The 3,531-nt window shown below is 44.5% G+C and overlaps 1 pseudogene; it reads right to left on the bottom strand.

Annotated features, from left to right (window-relative positions):
* Nucleotides 1–948: 948 nt before the first annotated feature.
* LOC117091498 lies at nucleotides 949–2,089 on the bottom strand (annotated as a pseudogene).
* Nucleotides 2,090–3,531: the final 1,442 nt, after the last annotated feature.

Here is a 3,531-nt window from a genome sequence, read left to right as displayed (position 1 = left end):
TTTTGATCCTGGTAAGCCGGGTTGAGATTCTGGAATCGTGTCCAGACCTTCAACACGTTCCACGATACCAACTGGTTAAAGTAGATTTTCAAATGCTGGCCTTGGGCTGCCGGGATCTTGGCTTTTTAGCGTAGGTTCCTGGGGTATAGTTATAGATGTAGTCCCAAAGTAAAGGATTCAGTGGATCGCTTACTGTTGGGACTGCCCAGTAAGAAACGCACCTGTTGATGGCTCATTCCCACCTGAATTTTAGCGGCTTGTGCTTGGGGTAAAGGGGTCCTTGTGGAATATCTACTTTATAAAACCTAATGTCGAACAGCCGACGAGCAATGAAGTGACGAATAACGTCAAACATGATTTTTGCATTTTGCTAAACTATCCCAAATTAATTATGATGCATTTGATCCAAGGATAGATCATACTGCATCTAAACTTTGTTGCATATTCCAACTTTGATTTGTTGAGAGACCTTTTTACATGACTATTTCAAACCAAGATTTTACGAAAGCTGGACTGAAAGTTACCCTTCCACGAATTAAAATATTAGATTACTAGAAAATTCAAAAACAACATCATTTAAGTGCGGAAGATATTTACAAGACTTTACTCGATCAGGGCGAAGATGTAGGGTTTAGCAACTGTGTATCGTGTGTTAACGCAGTTTGAAGCAGCGGGCATCATCGAACGTCATAATTTTGAAAATAATCATTCAGTTTTTGAAATTATGCAGGAAGATCACCACGATCACCTAGTATGTTTAAATTGCAGCAAAGTTGTTGAATTTATTAATGACACGATTGAAAAAGAGCAGCATGATGTTGCTGAAAAATTTGGTTTTGAATTAACCGGTCACTCACTGAATCTGTAGGTTATTGGATGCGCCTGCCTGTCAGGAAGTGTTCCGTAAAAAATAATTTGAGCTTTGGGTTCAAACATAAAAAACAGGCTTCATGCGAAGCTGTTTTTTATGCCTTCAAGATGATCAGGATGACCATCAAAGGTAATATGGAATGCGCACGTAATAAGTGGCTGCCACCTTCTTCTGACAGCTTGATTTGCAGACGCAGGTCGTTTGGTGAATCTATGTTTCAGCGCATCTTTATAGCTGATCTGTTTGGCTTATACAGATCATAGAGCGCCTGATCGAAGGTCTGCATGCCCAGTTCACGGGAACGCTTCATCAGATCCTTGATCTCATGCACATCACTTTACGAATCAAGCGGCAATCAGTGGTGAGTTAATCAGAATCTCAATCGCTGCACGGCGACCATTACCATCGATGGTTGGAATCAGCTGCTGTGCCACAATGGCTTTCATGTTCAGGGACAAGTCCAGAAACAGCTGATTATGACGGTCTGCTTCGAAGAAATGGATAATCCGGTCAATTGCTTGGTTGGCGTTGTTAGCGTGCAGGGTAGCAAACACCAGATGTCCGGTCGGCAAAGGCAATCGCATAATCCATGGTTTCACGTGACGGATCTCACCAATCAGAATCACGTCCGGTGCCTGACGTAGGGTGTTTTTCAGGGCAATTTCAAATGAATCCGTATCGATGCCGACTTCGCGCTGGGTAATAATACAGCCTTATGCTGGTGAATAAATTCGATCGGATCTTCAATGGTAATGATATGACCTTTGGAATTTCATTACGAAACCGACCAAAGATGCCAGCGAGGTTGATTTACCGGTACCCGTTGCCCCGACAAAATGAATGATGCCACGTTTGGTCATCGCCAGTTTCTTTTAAATGGGCGGTAACTTGAGTTCATCCATCGTGGGATAACAGTTTCAATCCGACGCAGCACCATCCCCGGTTGATCGCGTTGCTGAAAGGCATGAACGGAAAGCGGGCACTTTTATCCGGCGTGCTGATGGCAAAGTTACATTCACGACTGTCAGCAAATTCTTTACGCTGCTTTTCGGTCATGATGGAATGGAGCAGTTGTCCTACTGCCGCACCGGGTAATTTTACCGAACCAATCGGTAAAATCTGCCCATTAATCTTGATGGATGGTTCGACATCGGCTGTAATGAACAGATCCGATGCTTTTTTCTCCACCATATAATCGAGTAAGCCGTTAAAATCCATGTATATAAACCCCAATACAATTCAATTTTTTATAAAAAATGCTTCTGGCTGTTTGGCTGCAGTACGTGCAACTTGCGGGCTGATCAAACCTTTGGACCCAGTGTTTTCAGCGTCTGGTCCAGTGTGGTCATGCCATAGTTGGCAACGGTCTGAATTGCTGAGTAACATTTGTGCGACTTTGTTTCACGGATCAGGTTACGGATCGCCGGAATACCAATCATGATTTCATGCGCTGCGACACGCCCACCGCCTTTTTCTTCAGTAGAGCCTGTGAAACTACGGCTTGTAGGGATTCAGATAACATGGCGCGTACCATGTCTTTTTCTTCGGCAGGGAATACGTCGATCACACGGTCAATGGTTTTGGCCGCTGAGGTGGTATGCAGTGTACCAAATACTAAGTGACCGGTTTCTGCGGCAGTTAATGCCAGACGAATGGTTTCAAGGTCAACGCATCTCACCGACCAGAATAATATCCGGGTCTTCACGCAGTGCCGAACGCAATGCTTCATTAAAGCCATGCGTATCACGATGCACTTCACGCTGGTTAATCAGACATTTCTTGGACTGATGCACAAATTCGATGGGTCTTCAACGGTCAGAATGTGGTCATAGCGGTTGTCATTAATAAATCCAGCATCGAGCCAAGGTGGTTGATTTACCCGAACCGGTTGGACCTGTGACCATACCAGACCACGTGGATATTCACAGATATCTTTAAAAATCTGTCCCATGCCAGATCTTCAAGGGTCAGGACTTTAGAGGGATGGTACGAATACCGCACCGGCACCGCGGTTCTGGTTAAATGCGTGACACGAAAACGCGCCACGCCAGGCACTTCAAAAGAAAAGTCAGTTTCCAGATTTTCTTCAAAATCACGGCGCTGTTTGTCGTTCATGATGTCATAAACGAGTTTATGCACTTCTTTGTGTTCTAATGCTGGCAGGTGATGCGACGAACTTCCCCATCGACACGAATCATTGGCGGTAAGCCGCAGACAAGTGTAAATCCGACGCACCATTTTTAGCAGAAAATGCAACAATTCTGTGATATCCATAAGGTCCCCGAGTTCATTAAATGTTAATTATTTTGATAGAATAATAAGGCTTTCCCACAGCTAACCAACACTTAGTTCATGGGCAAGGGAAAAAAGATGAATGAAATGAGAACCCCATCAATGAATATGTTGCAACAGTCACGGAATCAGGTCTTAGTGCAAATTGAAACTGCCTGTGTTGAGGCGGCCGCGAAGCAGATGCGGTGCAACTGCTTGCCGTTTCCAAGACCCAGCCGAGTAGCGTGCTGGCAGAGATGTATCAGGCAGGGCAACATGCTTTTGGTGAAAATTACTTGCGGAAGCGCTGGAAAAAATCACGGCCCTGAAAGAGCTGGACATTGAATGGCATTTTATTGGACATGTGCAGCGTAACAAGACCAACATCT

Source organism: Trachypithecus francoisi, unplaced genomic scaffold, assembly GCF_009764315.1.
Source record: "Trachypithecus francoisi isolate TF-2019V2 unplaced genomic scaffold, Tfra_2.0 Contig01286, whole genome shotgun sequence".
In the NCBI taxonomy this organism is placed as follows: Eukaryota; Metazoa; Chordata; class Mammalia; order Primates; family Cercopithecidae; genus Trachypithecus; species Trachypithecus francoisi.
The sequence above is the reverse complement of the archived record's forward strand: the minus strand, read 5'-3'. Positions and strand labels throughout refer to the sequence as shown.